The sequence below is a fragment of the Lactuca serriola genome, chromosome 4, assembly GCF_051521515.1.
Source record: "Lactuca serriola cultivar US96UC23 chromosome 4, Lser_US96UC23_V15, whole genome shotgun sequence".
Lineage (NCBI taxonomy): Eukaryota > Viridiplantae > Streptophyta > Magnoliopsida > Asterales > Asteraceae > Lactuca > Lactuca serriola.
The window spans coordinates 648050-672529 of record NC_136411.1 but is presented as its reverse complement, the minus strand read 5'-3'; the positions used below and the strand labels follow the sequence as shown (position 1 = coordinate 672529).

General features: G+C 36.4%; 1 non-coding gene across 1 annotated transcript; it reads left to right on the top strand.

Moving 5' to 3' along the window:
- The first annotated feature begins 24130 nt into the window (after positions 1-24130).
- Positions 24131-24237, top strand: LOC145103454 (small nucleolar RNA R71). Its single transcript, XR_013706546.1, has one exon. It is a non-coding gene; the product is annotated as a small nucleolar RNA R71 (small nucleolar RNA).
- The last annotated feature ends 243 nt before the right edge of the window (positions 24238-24480 follow it).

Genomic DNA, 24480 nt, shown 5'->3' with positions numbered 1-24480 from the left:
GTCCATCCGTGATTTAATTATTAGGGTTTAGTATTTATAGATGCTTGCATGCATCTTTCTACGTAGCGTTTTATTCGATCATTCATAACGATCATTATTGTTTTATCGATTGTAACCCTAAAAGCCTCTATAGTGGAAGTTCTTCATCGAGCTCTGTTGAGGCATGAATCTATTGAATCATTCAGCTTATTATTGATTCATTCTCTTGTTTGTTATTTCGTTTGCATTATTTTGATTAACCTGTGTAAGATCTAAACGATCAAAGAGTTTTTCAACTCATCAAGGGTTTTCTTATGACTCTTGGAATTCTACACTATATATGTATTCCTCTAAATCCAAAATGATGCACTATGTGTTCCTAGAAGCCCTAGACGATTTGTGTGTCTCCAAACCTGTCTCTCAAGTTCCTCCTCTTGTTCTTGGTTTGTTGTTACTTGTTTGAAGCATCACACTTAAGGTGCTAAGCTCTTGAAAGGCCAAAAACTACAAGCTACAAATAAGAGGTATTCTTCTAACTAGTTTTATGATTCATGTACCAAATTTGTATGCTATATAGGTTTTATGCTTTGGATATCTTTTGTTGCATGTATAACTAGAGAAAACTTAGATCCAAGGTATTAGGGTTGTATGTGCACCATAGGAGTGTTATAGTACATAAATCCCAACAGTGGTATTAGATCCATGAGTGTTTTCTATTATATAGATGCATTGGTTAATCGTTCAAAGCAAGAAAAATCGTTTTTTTTAATCTACATGATCACCACGACGTGATCAAAGTTACCAAGACGTGGTGACTATTTAGTGGACGGTTTTTTTCAGTTTTTTGGCCATGTTTTGGATTAGAATCATTACCACAAACTGTTTTGACTATTAAAAAAAGTGTTTTTGTGATAAGGTAATGATTTCCATCATCCAAAACTAAAAACACAATTATCAAATTCTTAGATAATGTTTTGATTTTATGATAATTTGATTATTTATATTGTTTGATTATAATTGTCTTGCAATAAGAGTTAAATTAGGTCAAATTGATAAATGATAAGTTATATGATAATTGTATTATTTGATATTTTGATCTAAGTGTTTCATGAAGAGATTCACATCAAGTTATGAAATATGAAAAGTCTCGGTCATGAAACTTTAAACTCTTTAAGTTATGGAATTACAAAGGTCTTGAAGAGTTTTATAACTTGTCCTCAAGTTATGGAACATGAAAAGTCACATTCATAAAAAACATTAACTCCTTAAGTTATGGAATTCAAAAGTTTTTGAAGAGTTACAAAACTTGCCTTCAAGTTTTGAAAGTTGAAAAGTCACAATTATGAAACGTTGAATTCCTAAAAAAAACTCTAGTAATTTGAAAAGTTTTCAAAAGTGTAACTCGTGGGTTCATAACTTAAAATTAATTAAAAAGTTTTAATTTTGATTTAGCATCTTGATGTTTTGAATAGTTCAAATCACACTTTTATGGGGTTTATTAAATTAATTAAGTGTTTAATTAAAAGAGAAACTTTAAACTCTTTAAGTTATGGAATTACAAAGGTCTTAAAGATTTTCATAACTTTTCCTCAAGTTATGGAACATAAAAAGTCACATTCATAAAAAAAACATTAACTCCTTAAGTTATGAAATTCAAAAGTTTTTGAAGAGTTACAAAACTTGCCTTCAAGTTTTGAAAGTTGAAAAGTCACAATTATGAAACATTGAATTCTAAGACAAACTCTAGTAATTTGAAAAGTTTTCAAAAGTGTAACTCGTGGGTTCATAACTTAAAATTAATTAAAAAAAATTTATTTTGATTTAGCATCTTAATGTTTTGAATAGTTCAAATCAAACCCTTATGGGTTTTATTAAATTAAGTAAGTGTTTAATTAAAAGAGAATTAATAAATCCATAATCATATGGTTTAATTTAATTAAATTAAGAGTATTATTTATTAAAAGTGTAAAATACACCCTTATACTATATAACATTAAAAGTTTAATATATTATATATGTATAATTAAAAGTCAGTCTTACTGTTAGTAGGCCTCATTCACGAAGCCAATCTATAAAGGGGTATAAGGAAACCGCCTATAAAATGGCAGTTGAATGGGTGTCCACTCTCACCCACCGCTTCCTTGATTGGTGGAGAGTCGTTAGCCGAACGGGTAGGATGGGACATAAACTTCCATTATAAGTATAATGAAAATTCCAAGTAACTAAATATTTATAAATTCCCAATCTTAGTTACATAGGAAAAATGTAAAAATTGTGTTATTCCATGAAATTGCACTTTGCACCTTGCTAAGTCGTTAGTGGAGTGTGTGTGGTTAACTGACACACTAATTTGGGGCTAGCAAGGGTAGCAAGGGGTAGCTTGATGTTAATCATGGATCAATGCAGTGTGTGTGGTTAACCGACACATTGATTAGGTGATATGTAACATCAAGAGTACCAAGCTAATTTGAGTGGTCATTCACACCTTGTTTGTGATCCTCGGCATCCCAGTCACAAACTTGAAGGGCATAATCGAGATTAAAAATGCCATTGAAAAGTTCAATGAATCTCAAAAGATCTAGGAATTTCAATTCATTTAAAACCTAAAATTCATTTTCGTTTTTCGTGGTGGAAATTGGTAAATCGTCATTTACCTACCTTCAAATAATTTGCAATTGGATTACGACATCCCTCTTTCAAATTGTAAATTATTGTGTTGGGTCCTAGCCTTAATATTTCATTTGGGTGTTATATTAAGGACTTAAAACAATTTACTTGAATTTCTCCCTTGTAGATGTCTAGTTCTGACAACTATGGTTTTCCTGAATCTTATGGAAAAAGCTTTCCCTACGATGATGTCCCACGATTGGATCGTGGAAATGGATATCATGTTTCACTCCTCCACCTCCTCCAATAACCCACATGTTCGTCGACTTGAAAAGTTCAAGGTCACTCAAACCCTATTGGCAAGCAAACATGAAGATGGAAAGTCAGTATGTGCTCACATCTTCGACATGAAGCTGCATATTGACATGCTGGGAATGTTGGGTGTCATGTTCCCAAGGAAGCTGGTTGTTGACTTGGTTCTCCATTCACTTCCTAAGTCATATAGTGAGTTTGTTAAAGACTACTATGTGCAGATCGCGACGTGATCCTTATCGATCTTACCTATTTGCTTATTGTTGATGAATCAGCAATGATTTGGTGCACTGGTAAGCAAACATGATTGGAAGACCTACTTCCCAAGCTGCCATGGATATAGGCAATGACATGGATATCCCAAATATGATTCCTTCTCCTAAAGGAAAGGAATTGAACATGGTTAAAAGTTTTGATCATAAGAGAAAAGCCAATTATGAGATAGTTCCATGTGAAAATGCCAAAGATTCCACTTGTTTCTACTACCAAGAGAAGGGGCATTGGTTGCAAAGTTGTCGTATCTACCTGAAGGAACACAAGGATGGTAAACTCAAAATGTTTGACTCTACTTCAGGAAAGTCCACTATTTAACTCTATTAAGTTCCTATTTCTATATTCTTAATACATGATGTGATAAGATTACATTTTGATGTTTTGAAGGATCGAAGAAGAGAAAGTAAGTTTAAAGAAAGAGTAGGCCGAGTCTGATCGCGAAGAGATGGATTTCAATCGCATGATTCGATGATCAGAAGTTTGAGCTGTTGCTTAGGAGTTATGACAGATTGCTTAGGAATATTTAGAAACATAGTTTTCATATGTACTTGCATTGTAATGAAAGGTTTTTCGTGTTTTATAAATAAAGAAAAATTTTGATTTTATTTTATTTTATATTTCCTTACAATGGCATTTGTGAAAATTGACATTTGTATGTTTCTATTTTTTAGCAATATGGATTTGATTCTTTTGTTTGTGGTAGTGTCTAAGTTTACCAAATAAGGAATGATTCTCATCATGCGCCGGAGAAAGCCAGGTGCCGTAGGTAAGCTCTATTCGGCCCGAAGCATTGATTCCCCATAACGAATAGGCTAGCTCTATCTCTCAATTACCTATCCTGTGCTCGAGAAGGTCCATCAGTTCCTCGGCAGCACCTCGAGGTGCATTTAGTTGTCTTACATGAGACTCGGTATATTACCCACTCCATCGCATGACACCTTTCGCTCATCCATTCCGCCCGCCCAGACACAACGCCTTTTCTCATTATCGGCCGTAAAGGTTCAATTGGACAGAAACTTGGAGTCATGCAACTTGTATTGTATGATGAATGATAACCTTCATCTTTGGGAATTAAGACTAATTTCTTGTTCACATATGTATGTGAGTCAAGTAAGGACTAGGGATCTAGTACACATTGTTGTGTACTGGTCTAGTTCCACCACAAAGAACGATAAGACTATTTGTCATGATTTACTACAAGCTTAGTGAATATGGTTATGCTTACAAGATTAAGTATAATTCTGAATCACTGAAAAGTTTCAATGCATAGTAGAACAAATAAGAAGAATCAATTAGGCAGAAAGATAAAAGTTTCTCGAATCTAAAAGGAAATGAGAGTACTCTAGTATCGTGTTTTATGATTATCTTAATGATTATGAAAACCATATCACAAATTGATCCTCTAAGGACATCTTAGTGCATTTGCATGGCTAAGAAGAGGAATCATGAATTGTTGAAATGGTTAAATCAAGAAGATAAATCATACTTCGTTCCAAAATCAAGTCTTAGAGTCATACTCCAAGATTGTATCTTGAGTGACATGTTCTAAGAAGATTTGTAACCCATCATAAAATGTGGAGTAGAAAAATTTTCTTACTCATGCACATTTTAGATTGGTATTTGTGATGTCTTAGATAAGACAAAGACCACATGAGACCAATTATATGAGGTGTCATTCTTGATAAGAATCCACACTAACTCTTGAATATTTTGTTTGTCAAGGAATGGTTCTTGACAAGAGAATCTTATATGTCAAGAGGTCAGTGGCAGTCTTAAAGATCTTGAAAAGTTTTAAGAACTAATCCAAGAGTAAACTTGTTGATTATCACGAGCACACGACTTGAGGTTTGTTACCTATCGTGTTGACATATTCTTGTTTCTATTCCAATTAAGTTTGACCATGCATGTGAGTTCTATGAGTACTCAATTGTTTGTTGAATAACCTGGAAGCAATGGTAGGCCCTTATGCTACTAGATGACAAGAAATTAAGATTAAGAAAGTTCAGTCCACATGACATTGGTTTTGTCATTAACCTTGTGTTGTGATTATGGTTATGAAAATTCACATGGATAGGAACACATACACCATTAATCTAAGTGATAAAGGTTTCTCTCCATTTCATGAAAATTATTGTGAGGAAACGCGTTCACTAAGAAGATTTTAAGGAGATAGCAGTTGTGGTAATTGCATTCTCAAATTCGATTATGATTACGACACCCCTCTTCATAGATTGAATTGTGAGAAATGGAAAATAGTTTGTGAAGGGTTATGAGCATTCTAACACTCTTAATTATACATGCAACCCTAGAAAAATCTTGGATCTATGTTTGTCTAAAATACATGCAAAATATGATTTCCAAGGTTCATAATCCTATCTAGCATACATGGGGAACATTTAACATAAAAGATGGATATAATTACATACCTTGTAGTTGATTTGATTCCTTGAAAACCTTGAGAGCCTAGAACCTCAAGTGTGATGCCTCAAATGCTTCACACAACACCAAATGCTTTGGAATAACTTTGAGAGAATATAGTACACTTGCAAAATTGGCTTGCCCTCTCTATAGTATCTAGTGCCCAATTTTTTGGATCTTCATATCCTTTTTATAGTGTGTTACAATTAGGGTTACACCATGTAAACCCTAATGTAACATGGCTCTTCATTTCCATGACCCATGGGTTTGTAACTCCCATGGAGCATCCTATGGACCTTAGCCCATCTTGATAATCCATGGAGCATTTAACCCACTAACAAGTTATGGATGATTTACATAATCAACACATATATTTAATTAGTCTTATTTTGACCACTTAATTAATTCCAAATTAATTCTTGATCAATACTAATTAAATAATACTATCAATATATTAGAACTTATAATATATTAATAAACCACAAGTGTTATTTCTCTCATTTAGTCTATCCAAATGCATGATGCCATGCAACCCAAATGTACCATGCCAGACCGGGTCAAGTACATACCAAAAATAGTTATGGAGTTAAACACCTTATCCAACAGTCTCCCACTTAGATAAGTCTAATAACTATATCTGCAAGTATGACTTCAGGAACCGATCAGCAATCGTAGCTCTTTCAAGGTCACTCGGGACTGAGAAGATGATGATGCACCATTTAAGATAAGTCATCATATAATCCTCTGTTCTAGATATCATCCGGAAAAATACATGGAACAATGTCTTACTTATGTCCGGCGGTTTGTTTCCCGATTTCCGATTTGTTTGACATAAAACTAAATTGAACACATCAATTCGGTTCTGACCGAGCCCGGTACATGGGTCAAAACAAAATCATCGAGGGGATCAGATACCGCTTCTAATCCAAGAAGGAACAGATAAACTTCGACTCATGTGTTTGTTCTACTACTTGTTGAATCATACACAAAAGTACGTATTATAACATCGAGTTATCAATGTGTTTTCGTACGATCAATGCATAACCAACTCATAGGCAACAAGTCGTATCACTAGGTTTGAAGACTTATATGATATTACCGTATCACAATCACTCGAGATAAATTCCATGAAGTGATACCAGTGAGCGTGGGTTGAATCTAATACTCATAACTTATGAGCACTCATGAGTGTTGTAGTCATGTCCAGCAACTTGGACCTCTGCAACCAACTCAGGGCAGTCTTGATTCATACCTACTTCCAAAATATTACCGACTATGGATAATTTGAATAATATGATATACCAACATAATTATTTTGGAAGTCAAAACATGCAAAAGAAATATAGTAAACGATTGACAAAAGATAGCAACACTTTACTCATAAATAAACACAATTTTTATTCATCATCCAATGTCAATTACACTTTACAAATTTCAAAATTATCTAACTACTAAAACTAGTATCATCCTTCAGCCCTATGCTCCAAGCATGCTGGAGATGCTTAACCCGAGTCACTCCCTTCTTGGGGGGATCTGCTGGGTTCTCATCCGATGATACCCTCTTTGCCACGAGAAGTCCTTCTTCTATTCGATGTCTGATGAAATGGTATTTTCTGTCGATGTGTTTGGATCTCCTGTGATCCCTTGGTTCCTTGGCTAAGGCAGCTGCACTTTCACTATCACAGAAAATTTCCAATGGCTCCTTTATAGCTGGTACAACCCCAAGGTCTCCAATGAAGTTCTTCAGCCATATCGCCTCCTTTGCTGCCTTGCTTGCTGCTATATACTCTGATTTGCAAGTTGAATCAACCACTGTCTCCTGCTTGGAACTTTTCCAAGTAATTGCTCCTCCATTTAAGGTAAAGACCCAGCCTGACTGAGAGCGGAAATTATCCATATCAGTCTGGAAGCTAGCATTACTATACCCTACAACTCTTAATTCATCACACCCACCGAGGGTAAGGATCCAGTCCTTAGTCCTCCGTAAGTACTTGAGGATATTTTTTACCGCAGTCTAGTGAGCCTTGCCAAGGTTTCCCTAATATCTACTGACCATGCTCAAGGCAAAGGCCACATCAGGATGAGTACAGGTCATAGCATACATGATCGAACCTACTGCAGAAGCATAAGGTACTTGACTCATTTCTTCTATCTCAGCCTCAGTATTAGGGCTCTGAGTTTTACTCTGTCTGGCGTTACTCTGGATGGGTAACTCTCCTTTCTTAGAATTCTGCATGCTGAAGCTCTTCGGCACCTTATCCAAGTAGGTACTCTGACTAAGTCCAATTAGTCTTTTACTCCGGTCTCTCAGAATCCTTATCCCCAGAATATAGGCAGCTTCTCCTAGGTCTTTCATAGAGAAACGGTTCCCAAGCCAGGACTTTACTTCCTGCAAGGTTGGGATGTCATTTCCTATGAGTAGTATCTCATCCACATACAGTAACAAAAAGCTAACTATACTCCCACTAGCCTTGACATAGACACAAGATTCATCTTCACTCCTCGAAAATCCAAAAGCTTTGAATTTCTCATCAAAACAAAGATTTCATTTGCGAGGTGCCTGTTTCAATCCATAAATGGATTTCTCGAGCATACACACTCTATTAGGGTACTCTGTACTGACAAAGCCCTCTGGATGACACATGTAAACATCTTCAGCCAAACTTCCATTAAGGAATGCGGTTTTGACATCCATTTGCCATATTTCATAATCATGAAATGCAGCTATGTCTAACAGAACCCTAATGGACTTAATCTTTGCTACTGGTGAAAAGGTCTCATCATAATCAACTCCTGGAGTTTGAGAAAAGCCCTTTGCAACCAGTCGCGCCTTATATGTGTGTACATTACAATCCATGGCGGTCTTCTTCTTGAAGATCCATTTGCACCCAACTGTCTTATGACCTGGTACATTGTCAACCATGTTCCAAACTTAATTGTCATACATGGACTGTATCTCGCTGTCCATTGCCTCTTTCCACTTAGCAGACTCGGGGCCTGCCATGACTTCCACATAGCTTTTAGGTTCATCTAGACTTACCAACGTCTCATCATTTGATAAGAGTCTCACCTTCCGCAGTAATATGGAAACCATATTAGTGCTCAGGTGCATTCCTAACCCTTGTAGTTTAAAACGAATATGGTAATTATCCTTAAGCAAAACAGCAATAAAATCCGAAATTCCCTCTGTCTGACGCTCCGACTCGCCGAGTCACACATTGATACTCGGCAAGTAGGGCAGACTCGCTGAGTCCATGTAGTGACTCGCCGAGTCAGTTCGAACAGAAGGCCGGAATTTGATTTTCAGTAAATAATTCAACATAGCATCACATACAATAGAAACCAATCAAGGCTCTGATACCACTGATGGGTTCTAGCCATAAGAACATCCTATGTGCTCATGCAAACCCTAATGCTTGGATCTAGGTTTCTCTATTCTACATGCAATGTATCCAAGACTTACAATATTAGATCTAACATATTATAAACTGAAATTAGGGTTTAGAGAATTACCTTTGATTGTTATGTAGCAATAACAATCTCAAATCCTCCTTGTAATGACTTTAGAAAGCTTAGAGTCACAATTTTCACTCCTCTAATGGCTCACAAACACCAAGAGGATGAAGAATAAGGAGAGAGTAGGTTGCCCAAAACGTCCAGAAAACCTAGTGGAACTCTTAGCCACGTTTTTGGGGCTTAAGGGTACTATATATACATGTAGGCTATTAGGGTTTTTAACTAGGAAACCCTAATCTGACTGCTTAAGCCCTAAGCAGCCCATGGACCCTTTTAGAAGATCCCTTGGACAATTTCTAATGGGTTTCCCCATAGAATTCGTCCAACCTATTATTCCAAGGTGATCCATAGCCCGAATGCAATTATCTTATAATTACAGTTCCAGTCCCTTAAGTTTAATTAATCTCTTTTAGCCACAAAATTAATTATGAATTAATTCTTGACTAATATTAATTAAACAATATGATTTCTCCTTTAATATATTATTCTCATAATATATTAATAAACCATAATTAATCCTTTCTCTCCATAATTCTGATGGGTTTTGGTCATAATACATCCTATGTGCTCATACAAACCCTTGAGCTTGGATCTAGGTTTCTCTATTGTACATACTTTGAATCCAAGACTTTGAACCCTAATTCTAGCATATGGAAATCAGAATTCACATGTAAATAGGCTTAAGAACATACCTTGATTTTTATATAGCAATAACAATCCAATTCCTCCTTGAATTGACCTTAGAAAGCAGAGAGTCACAAGTGTCACTCCTCTAATGGCTTACAAACACCATAAGCAAGTGGAGAAGGTATAAAGAGAGAGGAGGGAGGTTAGAATTCGTATCTAGGACTTCTTGGGAAGGGATACACGAATTCATGACCTTGGGGTTGTTTATATATAGGTGTAGAGATAGGGTTTCAGTCATTATCCTTATCTAGTTGATTATCCATTAAGCAACTAATAAGATAATCCTTGAATCCTTATCATACTCGAATTCTAAGGGATTTACACCTCAAATTCGTTCACCATATATATAAGATAATCCTTACCTTATTTTGTAACTATCACATAATTACAAATCAGCCCCTCTAGTTTAATTAATTACATTTGATCACAAAACTAATTCTTAATTAATTATTGACCAATATTAAATAAACAAATATGATTTCTCCTTTAATATATTATTCTTATAACATATTAATAAATCATAATAACCTCTCTTTCTATTTATTTCTCCAATCAAGTTGCTTTGGTGAAGGCAACCCAAAAGGACCATGCACCATCGGGTCAAGTACATACCAAAATAGTTATGGACTTAGACACTAATCCAACAGTCTCCCACTTGGATAAGTCTAACAACTATTATGCGTATGACTTCGGATCCCGATCTGCAATCGTAGCTTTCCAAAGCCGCTGTCAACTCTGATCAAATCAAATACGCGTGTCCTTAGATAAGGGATCATATATTCCTCCATTCTAGATATCATATGAGATATGATTTCAAATCATTCTCTTTGTACTACTTCTCGATTTCTGATTTATGACGACAGACTAACTGAACAAATCAAATTAGCCCTAGCCCGGCCGAGCATTTACGTTTGTCATCACTAAACCATCGAGGGGCCCAAAGATATCGCTTTTATCCTACTTTGGATAAAAGGAACGGATAAACTTTGATACAATGCTTGCTTGTACTCACGCACCAAATCACACACAACAATATGTTTTATAACACCAAGTTACTGGTGCGTTTACATATTATCAATGTGCAACCGATTTGCAAGATACAACTCACACATCTCGGTTTCAAGAATATAAGATGTTATCGTCTCACCAATCACTCGTGATACAATCCATGGAGTGATCCAAGTGAGCGTGGGTTTAATCCAATGCTCAAATCATATTCATAAACACTCATGAATGTTGCAGCAAACATTTGCTTATGTCTAATACTTTTCTAGACATTCCACACACCAATTCACGACAGTCTTCATTCATATCTACTTCCAACATATGAACGACTGTGGCCCGTTTGAATAATTCGATTATTCTTAATAAACTCAATTATTCTGGAAGTCAAAACATGCAAATGTGAAACACAAGAATAATACTAATCCCATATGGCCTCAAACCTTTGAGTATAAATAAAACACCTTTTATTTATCACCATATTGATTACTAATTATTTGTCGTTTCGAGTGATCAACTTCTTACTTGAATTCCAACACTTGTCTCATGCTCCTAGCATGCACACAATGTTTACCTATGGTTCTTACTTTGTGAAATAGATCACATTGAACACATTTCCAATCCTTCTCATTTCACAACTCCAAATCCGTTTTTCATAAGTGCAAGAATATCAAATTCTTGCTACTTATAGAATATGCTAGATTCTAACATTCTATGCAACTATCCTTTCGTAATGTCACTGCACCAAAGTCACAAAGACTATTGCCAATGATATTACAAAGTCTTCTATCGGAGATTGTTACAAGACAATTCCATAGATGTGATGTCTCTCACTCAAAGTACTTTCTTTGAACATCCTTTTGCATAGAAGTTTCTAATCTAGTCATAGATTTCTCAATATTCAATTCCCAATATGGACACACTTCCATATGTTCCATATGACAACTCATTCTTAATAGAATCTTATCTATTCATAATGATGTCGATATGGTCCATCCAATATGGAAACATTTCCATATTTTCCAATACTATACTTCCAACTACTCACAAGCGACCAATCCTCGTCGAACTTGGATTGTCCTTTGATAGTTGTTTAATTATTTTAGTCAAAACCAATTCTAGTCCCTTTTCCCTCTAAATGCGCTCGACATTTGGAAATTTTTAGAATGGTCAAACATTAAAGCATTTGCAATCGATCCTATACCCGAAGCGTATGGGACACGACGCATAATGTTTTATTTGCTATGTTCTCAAAATTCGAATTGTGAAGAGGGATGCCGTAATCATAATCGAAATTTTAAGAACACACTTTGTACCTTTGACTAAATTTTATTAACATTTCTCAACCTAAACCTTTAGATTTGAAATGAAGCATAATATTCTCTCCCTTAATTATAGCAAAACAACTCTTCAACTATTGCGACTTTGCAAAGTATGACTCTTGTTTTCTATAATTAATATTGCTAACCTTGCAATACTTTCCTTAATAATCATACAATCATAACTTTTATGCTCCCACTATCTTGATGATTATTATAGAACATAACACTTATGCTCCCACTAGCTTCGACATGTATTCATAAACATCTTAACTTTCAGAAAACAATGCTTATTGAATTTCTTAAGTTCATGTTTCTAATACTTAGTTCTTTGATAATCTTTTATCAAGGATTCTTTATACACCTTTGTCTTCAATAGTTCATATGTGTGTCTAAACAATTAAGACTAATTGCCAAACCTCACAATTCAAATTATGGAAAGGGATGCCGTAGCCATAATTGAATTCGAGAATGCAATTTTACAATCACTATCTTCTTAAAATCTTTCTTAGTGAAAGCATTTCCTCACAATCATTTTCATGAAGGAGGAAATCTTATGACACTTAGATTTTAAACGGTGTAAATGTTCCTATCCATGTGAATTTGTCAAAACCAACGTTTACGACAAATTCAAACTCATATGGATCGAACTTTCTTAATCTTGATTTCTTGCCTCATGGTAGCACAGCTGCCCACCATGTCTTCCAAGTAGTTAAGCATCTCACCCTTTCTTATCAATGTACCTTTCATTGATTAAGGTGCCTTGCCTTTTATGCATTCAAGATGAGAACTCATAGAACTCATATGCATAATTAACTCAATTGGAACATCACATAATCAAAATAATGTCAATACGATAGGTTGTCAACCTCAACTCGTGTGCTAGTGATGATTGGTAAGGTTTATTTGATTTGTTCTTGAAACTATTCAAGACCATAAAGACTCCCACTGACTCCTTGACATATACGATTCTTTTGTCAATAACCATTTCTTGACAAACAAAATATTCAAGAGTTAGTGTAGCTTTTATCAAAACACTTCATAAATTGGTACTAGTTGGCCTTTGTCTTATTCAAGACATCACAACTTCCTACATTTGATGAATGTTATAAACCTTTAATACTTTTCACTCATTGTCACAATCTTAACTTTAAGACTTGTTATTGGAATGAAGTATGATAGACTTCTTGATTTAACCATTTCTTCAATTCTTGATTCCTCTTCTTAGACATACAATTGTACTAAGACTCACTTAGAGGATCAATTGAGATATGGTTCTTAATCATTAAGACCTATCATAAAGCATAAAAGGTACTCTCCCATCTTCTTAGAATGGAGAAACTTTTATCTTTCTGCCTACTTGATTCTTCTTATTTGTTCTGCTATTGATCTAAACCCTTTAATCAATTCAAAATCACACTTAATCTTGTAAGTATAATCATATTTACTAAACCTTTAGTAAATCATGACGAATATCATTGTTACTCTTATGGTGGTCTTGATCAACACGCAATATTGTGTGCTCGATCTCTTAGTCCTTCACTTGACACTTTGTCAATGAATTTGTCTAATTTCCAAATATGAAATTTCTCATTCATCGTGCAACCAAGTTGCGTGATTCCAAATTTCTGTCCAATTGAAACTTTGGGCGATGAGAAACTCTCCCTATTTGGTAAATTCTTGACATTTCCATAAATAACATAACTAAGAATCATATCCATTCGTTGTAGAAATATTCGAACATCAATTTTCATAACGATTTCATTGTAAGGAAATAAACAAATAAATAAGTCAAACAAAATTTATTTTATTTATAAAAGCAGCGGAAAAATTTGTCCTTACAATGCAAAATCCATCGAAAACTATGTACAAAAAGAAAATTTCTAACAACTCTATCATAACTTTCTAAGCTCAAAATCTAATCTTCAAGTCCATGCGATCGAGATCCATCTCTTGTGATTAGATTCATCTTGCTCTCTTATCAAGCTTCCTTTCCTTTCACCGACCCTACAAAACACTCAAATGTAATCTTATTACATCATGTATTAAGAATCAATGAATAGGAACTTAATGGAGTTAGATAGTGGATTTTTTTTTTTACCTAAAGCGCAGTCATACCTTTGACTCTCCCATCTCTTAGATCTCTTAGGTAATTAGGGCAACTTCGTCTCCAATGCCCCTTCTCTTGGCAATAAAAGCAAATTGACTCTCTTGGAATAACACATGGAACTACTTCAGACATCGCCTTTCTCTTATGATCAAACTTTTCGATCATTGCATGTCTTTCATTGCCATTGTCTATATTCATAGAGGTCTTGAAGGCAGATTCACCAATTAACTTTGCTTTTCTATTGCGCCAAACCATTGCTGATTCGGCAGCAATAAGCATATAAGTGAGATTTATAAGGGTCACGTTGTGGTTCGTCATATAGTACTCTCTTACGAACTCACTATATGAGTTGGGAAGTGACTGAAGAACCCAATCAACAGCCATCTCTTCACTAACAACGGATCCCATCATTCTTAGTCTATCAATGCGCGACTTTATCCCTAGGACGTGTGCACACACCGACTTTCCTTCTTTATGTTTACTTGCCAAAAGGGCTTGAGTGATATTGAACCTTTCAATTTTACAATCTTGTGGGTTAGGGAGAATAATTGGAGGAGGAGGAGGAAGTGAAGCATGATTTCTTTATCCTCGATCGAATCGTGGAATATCATCTTCATGTGGAATGCTTGTTCCACGGGATTTGGGAATACCATAGTTGTCGAACTTTGACATCTACAAAACGGGAGAAAAACGAATTCAAGTTAATTGATTGATTGAGTCCTTAGTAAATCACCCAAATGAGATACTAAGGCTAGGACCCAACACAATATTCCACAACTCGGGAGAGGGATGTCGTAAGCCAAATTGCAGAACATTTGAAGGTAAGTGAATGACGATTCACTAATTTCCACCATGAAAAACGAAAAAGAAATTTAAGTTTTAAATCTATGAAAACTCCTAGATCCTTTGAGATTCATTGAACTTTCAATGGCATGTTTAAATCTCGATATGCCCCTCTTGTTTGTGACTGGGATGCCGAGGATCACAAAGCGGGTGTGAATAACCATGCAAACTTACATGGTGCACTCACATGTTACAGTCACCTATTCGATGTGCCGGTAAACCACACACGCTCCACCGAACTATGACAAACATTGAGTCACCCTTTGCTACCTTTGCTTAGACCCATTTAGTGTGCCGGTTAACCACACACACTCCACTAACGTCTTCGCAAGGGCACAAAGTGTAATTTCATGGAATTGCATCAATTCACTTTTGCCTAAGTAACTAAGATTGGGAATTTTATAAAAACATTTAGTTACTTTTATACTTCATTATACTTATAATGGAAGGTTTCGTCCTATCCTACCCGTTCGGCTAACGACCCTCCACTAGTCAAGAGTGCGGTGGGTAAGAGTGGATACCCATTCAATCGCCATTTTATAGGCAATTTCCTTAAACACCCCTTATAGACCAGCTTCGTGAATGAGGCCTACTAACGGTAAGACTGACTTTTACTCATTCATATATATAATGTTAGACTTTTAATGTTATATATAGTATAGGGTGTATTTTACACTTTTAAAATATTAGGTGGTTCAATTTAACAATTATATTTTTAATTCACTTAAATTGTAAACCTAAACTTTTATGGATTTATTAAATCTCTTTAATTATACACCTTAATTAGTTAATAAAACCATAAGGGTGTGATTTGAACTTTTTCAAAACTATACATGAGTTTTAACATTCCTAATTAAACTTTTAATCAATTTTTAAATTCCAAAACTTGAGGGCAAGTTTTGAAACATTTCAACACATTAGGGATTAGAATTTAAATATGCATCAAAATTAAACCATTTAATCAAAATTTAAATTCCAAAACTTGAGGGCAAGTTTTGAAACCTTTTTCAAAACATTAGGGTTTCAACTATTTAAATTTCAAAACAACAAAACTTTTGGGGTTCAAATTTAAACTATAAAACCTAAAGGGCCATATATGAAACTTTTCACAACAACAAGGATCAAATAACAAATAATTCAAATTAACATTTAATCACATAATTATCCATATTTGATGATTTCTTGCAAAATAATTTATCAATTTACTTAAAATAATTAATCAATTATCTTATAAGGAAACAATTATCCTATTAATTGATAAATATCTTCAATTAGATTAAAATTATAGTCAAATATATCATATAATCGGATTAATATTAATCTAACATGATAAGGTAATTATCCCAATGCAAAAACAGCAAGAAATCCCGAGATAAGCACTGTCTGACGCACCGACTCGCCGAGTCACCCTCTGGAACTCGCTGAGTAAGGCTGACTCGCCGAGTCCAAGAGTGACTCGCCGAGTCAGGTCGAACAGTGAGGCCAAAACACGATTTCCAGTTACATCAAGCATCAATACAATAGAAACCAATCATGGCTCTGATACCACTGATGGGTTTTGGTCATAATACATCCTATGTGCTCATACAAACCCTTGAGCTTGGATCTAGGTTTCTCTATTGTACATACTTTGAATCCAAGACTTTGAACCCTAATTCTAGCATATGGAAATCAGAATTCACATGTAAATAGGCTTAAGAACATACCTTGATTGTTATATAGCAATAACAAATCAATTCCTCCTTGAATTGACCTTGGAAAGCAGAGAGTCACAAGTGTCACTCCTCTAATGGCTTACAAACACCATAAGCAAGTGGAGAAGGTATAAAGAGAGAGGAGGGAGGTTAGAATTCGTATCTAGGACTTCTTGGGAAGGGATACACGAATTCATGACCTTGGGGTTGTTTATATATAGGTGTAGAGATAGGGTTTCAGTCATTATCCTTATCTAGTTGATTATCCATTAAGCAACTAATAAGATAATCCTTGAATCCTTATCATACTCGAATTCTAAGGGATTTACACCTCAAATTCGTTCACCATATATATAAGATAATCCTTACCTTATTTTGTAACTATCACATAATTACAAATCAGCCCCTCTAGTTTAATTAATTACATTTGATCACAAAACTAATTCTTAATTAATTATCGACCAATATTAATTAAACAAATATGATTTCTCCTTTAATATATTATTCTTATAACATATTAATAAATCATAATAACCTCTCTTTCTATTTATTTCTCCAATCAAGTTGCTTTGGTGAAGGCAACCCAAAAGGACCATGCACCATCGGGTCAAGTACATACCAAAATAGTTATGGACTTAGACACTAATCCAACAAATTCATCCTATCAAGTTGCTTTGGTGAAGGCAACCCAAAAGGACCATGCACCATCGGGTCACGTACACACTAAAACATTTATGGACTTAGACACTAATCCAACACTTTTCTCCTAATTTTAAAATATCATATGAAGATAGAAATGATCTTCCTCATTCTTAAGGAAATAGTTATCCTTAATCTTCTTGAGATGGTCCTCCAATTTCAAGTCAAGGTGAAATTGTTTTCCCTTCCTTAGGAAATGATGGAACTAGACATAATCTTTCTTCCACCTCCTCCTCGTGTGACTTTCCTAATTCCATGTTTTCCTCAAGTTGAAAAATACGAGACTACTCAATCCATGTTGGCATATAAATATCAAGACGGAAACTTTGACGGTACACATGTTCTGAAAAGAAATCGTACGTTGACATGTTGGATAGAATGGGTATCGTTTCCCAAGGTAGCAAGCCATTGACAAGTTCTTCTCTTGCTTCCAAAGTCATATGATCAATTCATTGAGAAATTTTATATGAGGAGTATCGACGTGACCCTAATTGATCTGACCTAAATGTTGATTGTTGTTGAAGCAGAAATGTTGAAGAGCATATCTAAAGCAGAGATGCTAATTAGGTATAATTATAAGGTTTCCATGGACATTAAAAATGGTGACAATGGCGGTTCAGAAAATATTTCTCTTCCCAATGGAAAAGGGTTGTCCAAGATCAAACTGTTTAATCGTATGGTAAACAGAAAGGCTAGTTCTGGGATTGTTCCATATGTTGACCTCAAAGAGTCCATTTGTTTCTACTACCAACTGAAGGGACATTGGAAACGAAACTGCCCAAATACCTGAAAGATCTTAGAGATAGTAAAGTCAAATTCGTATGAATCTACTTCAATTACATCCATTATCTGACTCTATTGTTTTATAAATTCCTATTTATAGAATCTTAATACATGATGTGATGATGATAATTTGATCTTTGATCTCTTTGAATTCACCACCTTTATTGTTTGATTTTTGGTATCTTCAACTTTTTGAATTTCTTGGAATTTTGATCTTTTGATCTTCACTTTATTTGCTCCAAAATTCTTCAAACTTTTCTTGTAATTCTCTCTATTTTTTTTAACATGTACCACACTTTTTTTTCACACAAATCCCTACATGCTTAAGCAGGGGCGCTCAATCTCAACCTTTATTGGCTAATGATAACAATCTTCCTGGATACATTTCAGGTTTAGGCTGCTAAACATATTGCATCCCTCAGGCTGAGCAGGGTCGTGTTTTTGTCCCATGATTTCACTAGAATAAGGAAGCCACAAATGCACTAGAACGTATATAGGCTCAACTAAACATTTGGGTCTTCATGCAATTATCAACACAACTCTAACATGGAATCCTAATTACTTTTACCAAAATTTTCTAAATTAAATCCTAAGTAATATTTTTGATATGCAACAAATTTTAAAATTAACCTAAATTAAGACTCTAAATTTTCTAATATGTAACCAACCCCCTACCCCACACTTATTTTATGCAATGCCCTCATTGCATATTATGCATAATAAAAACATAAAAAGAGAATAAAGAGGGAATTGGAACAAACTCCCCTGGGATAGCAGTCGATAGGTTGGTCACTTTCATTTTAGCTCCAACTTCAATTGACTTTAGACATGGTAAGATCTCATCCATGTCTTGGGTGTCAAAATCTCGTGTGGGTCGCTCCAAATACGTGGAAAAACAGTATAAGATCTTCAGGAAATCAATATAGGAAGAATAAATGGTCAAGTGGTACTCTTATCAGCATCAAATTAGCAGTCCCCTTCGGGTTAAAAATGGATGACTCGTCGAGTCATATACGTGACTCGTCGAGTATAAGCGCGGACATCTTCATGTGTGTGAGAATACAAGGTGACTCGTCGAGTTAGTTTAGTGCACTCGACGAGTAGACCTCTAGATGAAAAAATTGGAATTCTACACATATTCCAGCCTCCAATAAATCTTCAAAATTTTCTCCTCACTTCTGGACTCACTCGCTCATGTTCCTAAGGACCGGACTCGATACTTTGACTCTAATGCTTCCCTTCCTTGACTCTCTATCACTCTTATAACCCTTTCGACTCTAGAACTTTAACTCTCCTATGCAAGCATTCCTAATTCAATTCTGAAAAATAATCAAAGCAACCACACATTAAACAAAACAGTAAAAAGTCTGAACACATTCAAACAAACCAAATAAATAAAAAAACAAAAACATAAAAATTGAAAATTGTTCAATAAAAATGCAAAGAAATCAATCCTCCTCCTCGTCATGATCCGTTGCTGTTCCACTTCCTCCCGCACCACTCCTTCTTGCACTAATCACCTCGTCCCACGATGGAATGTACGGAAAGTTACCGCCATCAATATGCGGTATGTTCAAGTGATCGAAAAGTCGGATATGTGATTGGTTGCTAAAATTAATGCCCCGCGCCATTTGATCTTGTAGCAGCCTCATCTCCACATTGTACCAATCCATTGGTACTTCTTCATTATCAACCGGAATCACCGACGGCTCTTCCTCCACATCCCGCTCCCTCCTCGAACGAACCCTCCTCCCCGGTGCTTCGGGAGCAACAACCGGATCATCATGCGGTATAGCATAATGACCACCACCATAATCTTCAATAATCCTGGCCCGCCGGAAAAGAATTGGATTGAATGGAGGCGTAGGAATCATCGTTATAAAGTTCCATGCACCACGGGTCATCAACCCAAATGAGTTGGCTAGCCGGGTGACAAACATACCACCATTGATTTGAGAAGTTTTGCGATGCTTAACCGCACCCTCCGATAGATATGAAGCCAAACACTGTGGAATATTGCAAAAAAGGTCGGGTGTGATAATGCTCCATAAATAGAAGACATCAAGGTTAGAAACCTTGTCCTCATCCTTCCTTTGGTTAATAGTGGATGAAATGAGACGATGAATAAGGCGGTGCGTAGGTGATCGGATGCTCCCCTCTTGTGCCGATTTTGGAATATAAACTTTGTTGCCAATAGTGTTCCACCACCCCGTGCTAGTAACTCCATCGGGAAACACCATGTGGGATTGCCCCAAAAAGGCCCGAAAGATATCTGTTGAGACCAAGGGCTGGTCATAAATTCCCAATCGACAGGCAAGGTCGAGCACGGAACATTGATGAAATTCACCCCCAAGATAGAAACTGAAACTTGTTGGGTGATAACAATCCACTCCCCCCCGTGAAAGATACTGTGGAGAAGAATTCTAGGCATAGCTCCAAATACAACGGCTATTGGATTCGAAAGACCCGGCTCCACCCATCACAAATCATTGTTTCTCCTTCGTGGGTAAACTCCTTTAAAAGATACGGAGCTAGCTCCTCTTCATAGCGTACTCCTTGCAACCAATCCCAATCTATCCTGTTGAGCACATATATTTCCTTCTTCCTTATGTCGGCTAACTTCTTCTTCCACTTCTGCATTGTTGAAGCAGACTCAATTTGTGGGAAATTTAACCAAGGAAAGCCACCTTGGTATCCCCCAGAACTTTGCCCCCTGCTGAACATTTTTTTTCTGCAAAACAAAGACACAAAACCCAGAAACACAAATTATAATTAAAAACGTCATGCACATGTTCCCCGACCCGACTCGTCGAGTCCATGTACGACTCGGCGAGTCGCACGAACTGCACGAGTCAGTCGGCGGGTCGGTCTAAATTGGACCAGGAAATCTCAAAATTTCTTCAAGGGTTTTGTCTAGACACATGTATATAAGGTTTTTAGGCAAGAATAAACATGCAAAACATCATAATCTTTGAAAAATTGAAACCCTAGAAATCTAATTTTATTCAAAATCGATTCTTTCTATGCAATTCACATTATAGATAGCCTTAAACTCATGCATTTAACAGAAAAGAGGAAGAAATTCGTTACCTTTTGTGATGAAACTTGAAAAATTTTGAAGAAAAATGGAAGAACACTTGAATGCTTGAGAGAGAGTTGAGAGAGAGGCGCACGACGAGTGTGTATGAAAAAGAAACTGATTCATTAGGGTTAAAACCCTAGTTACCGGTTGTAAAAGTAATTTCAATATTATTTTTTTTTCTGTAAATAATACCGACTCGGCGAGTCTAGTCGCGATGTCAATTTTTTTCTGAAATCTATATGGACTCGTCGAGTCTCGGTCAGACTCGGCGAGTCTCTTAAAAAAATTCATAATTTTTTAAAAATTTTGTCATTTATTTAAAAAAAATAATTTCACCCCACACTTAGCCCATGCACACTCTCAAGCAGACATGTCCGACGAATTGGAGAATTAAAAATCTAAAAACGAAGGAAAAATTGCAAACAAAACTAAAAAAAAGTAAAAGAAAGCAAACTCTAAATAACGGGTTGCCTCCCGCCAAACGCTTCTTTTTAAGGAGTCGTTAGCTGGACTCCTTCCCGTCTACGTCTCGTCATCTTCCAGCATCGGGAATGCACGCCTAGTATTTTCTGGTTTGTACTTCGTTTTGTAAGCGTGAATCTTCTTTTTGTAAGCCCGTTTTGCTTCCTCTCTCTTCTTTTTCACAGCATCATCCTCAGCTGCTTAGGCTTCCATTCTCCTCTTTTTCTTCTTTACCCCATGCGTTTTCACCTTCTTTTGCACTTCTTTTCCTTCAAACTGAATTACTTCGTATTTTGTGAAGGTGTGTGCTCTAGGTTTGGTAATGAATGGTTGATCAGCTTCCACCCTCCTTTCTTTTGCCACCTCTTCTTTCTCTGTGCTCACCCCATCTTCAAGTGTAATTGCATTAAGACATGCTATGTAAGTGTGTTGAACTTCCGTGTCCATGTCTTCTTTTTCTGTTTGTTCTCCTAAAGAATGAGGAAAAATTTCCAAATCCAGATTATACAGAGGACTAGCAACCAGCAGATCTAAACCGTCCAAGTTATTATCAAATTCGACTGGACTCGTCGAGTCTAGTAAAGTGACTCGGCGAGTCTGATCGTATTCCACCATTTCTTGATTGTTTTCTGAGTCGGCTTCTTCCAGTAGCTTTTCTAACTCCTCCAAGTCCTTGTTAACATCTCCATCCTCTCCAGAATGTAGCAGAAACTTGGTTGGATCTTCTTTTTGCAAAAGTTCAAATTCTTTTCGTAATATCTCATCATCCAAATGGATCAATGAGATGTTTTCTTTTCTTTCCTCCTCTTGCTTGGCTTCTGGCATAGCTTTAAATATTACGGACTCATCACCCACCCTTAATGTTAATGTAGACTCGCATACATCAATTAAGGCACATGCGGTGTTTAAAAATGATCTCCCCAAAATGATTGGAATTTTGGGGTCTTCTTCCATGTCAACCACCACAAAGTCTACCAGAAATATAAACTTGTCTACTTTAATAAGGAGATCCTCACAAACGCCTTGTGGATGAATTATTGTCTTGTCTGCCAAATGGATCTTCATATTTACCGGTCTTGGCTCCGGTAAATTCAACCTCTTAAAGAAAGATAAAGGCATCAGATTGATGCTCGCACCCGAGTCGGTCAATGTTTGGGTGACAACTTTATTACCAAACTGGCACGGAATTTTAATATTCCCAGGATCGCCTTTCTTTTCGGGCAGCTCACTCAATAGTACCTCCGCGACTTCAGCCAAATCTTTCCTAGCAGCAAAAAGACCATTTAGCAAGTTGATGTATTTTGGTGTCTGGAGCATCGTTTCCACAAATGGCATATTAACTTGTAAGGCTTTAACATGCTTCATGAAGGTTCTATATGCTTCAACTTTTTCTGCAGGCATGGCTTTAATTGGGTATGGCAAAGGAGGATTATATGGCTTTAAAGGACTGACAGTTTTATCATTCACGCACGGACTCGTCGAGTCCATTAGAGGGACTCGGCGAGTCAGATCAGGTTTTGCTAGAGTCGACTCTTCTGCCCTTTTTGTCTTCCTCTTGGAGATCCTTTGTGCATCTGTGAAAATTTTTTCTTTTCTGGAGGTCACTGCACTCACATTCTCCATTCTCGGATTGGTTTCGATATTACTTGGAAGTTGACCCGGTCTTCTTTCGTTCACTTGGTGTGCAAGCTGTCCTAGCTGTTTCTCAATGTTGAGGATGGATGCCTGCTGATTCCTTAGCATGTCTCTGGTCTCATGTATTGCAGCATCGTGATCATTGTGTCTCTTTTCGGACGCGGCTATGAATCTAGTGAACATTTCTTCCAAATCAGATTTCTTTTCTACCGGTTCTTCTCTTTGATATAGTCCCCTCTCCTTCTGCTTGTATTTTTCCTCCTTAGCCTTCTTATACTCTTCGTATGGGAGCCATTCCTTCTTAGGTTTTCGCCAATTTTCGTCGTATCGATCACCACTTGAATAGAAGACTTGAGCTTTCTTATTTCCATTCTCATCCACATCACAATCCTTGGTGAGATGGGGCCCTCTACAATTTTCACATCCCACCCTCATAGCATGGATTGTTTGATCCATTTTTGTCATTCTTCTATCAAGACTATCAAGCTTAGCTATCACCGCTGCTATGCTATCATTTGCCGCGTTCACTACTCCCCGACTTACTTTTTTTCTTGGATTGTGGTATTCTCTAGAGTGCTTAGAGAATTCTTCAATTAGCTCCTTGATTACCGGGGGCGCCTTCTTCGTGAGCGGGCCTTGAGAATCTAGCAATTGCCTTGTGGTGACATTGACTCCATCGTAGAAAATGGAGACCTCTTGTTGGCTATTAAGGTCGTGATGTGGGCAATTTCTAAGCAAACTCTTGTATCTTTCCCATGCTTCATAAAGAGATTCTCCAGGCTTTTGCTCGAAGTTGGCAATTTCTTTCTTTAGCTTGGCTATTTTGGAGGGCGGACAAAAGTGATCAATGAACTCCTCTTTCATCTTGGCCCATGTGGTGACTGATTCGGGAGGAAGTGACTTTAACCAATCCTTTGCAGTCCCTTTGAACGTGACTGGGAGCATGCGAAGAAGCTGGGTCTCGCGGGGGACATTCGGTACATTGAAGTAGTCGGCCACATCATTCACTTCGTCCAAGCACTTGTAGGCATCTTCGTGATCCTTCCCATAAAAAGGAAT